Raw genomic sequence first — 212 nt, 5'->3', positions numbered from 1 at the left:
CGCCCGGCGCGACGCTCACACCTGCACTGCAGCAGCGGCGGAGCGCTCCGGGCCGTGGGCTCAACTCTCGGCGCAGCGCTGCATTGCAGTACTGCAGGAGCCCCCTCCTTCCCCTCGCCCTTCTTCTCCCGCCGCCGCCTCTCAGCTCCGGGAGCGCAGACCAGGCACGGGTCGGCCCCGACGCTCCGGGCACCTTCCCCTGCCGCCGCTGC

This window comes from Meleagris gallopavo, chromosome 20 (genome assembly GCF_000146605.3).
Source record: "Meleagris gallopavo isolate NT-WF06-2002-E0010 breed Aviagen turkey brand Nicholas breeding stock chromosome 20, Turkey_5.1, whole genome shotgun sequence".
Taxonomy (NCBI): Eukaryota; Metazoa; Chordata; class Aves; order Galliformes; family Phasianidae; genus Meleagris; species Meleagris gallopavo.
This window is presented reverse-complemented; position numbering follows the sequence as displayed.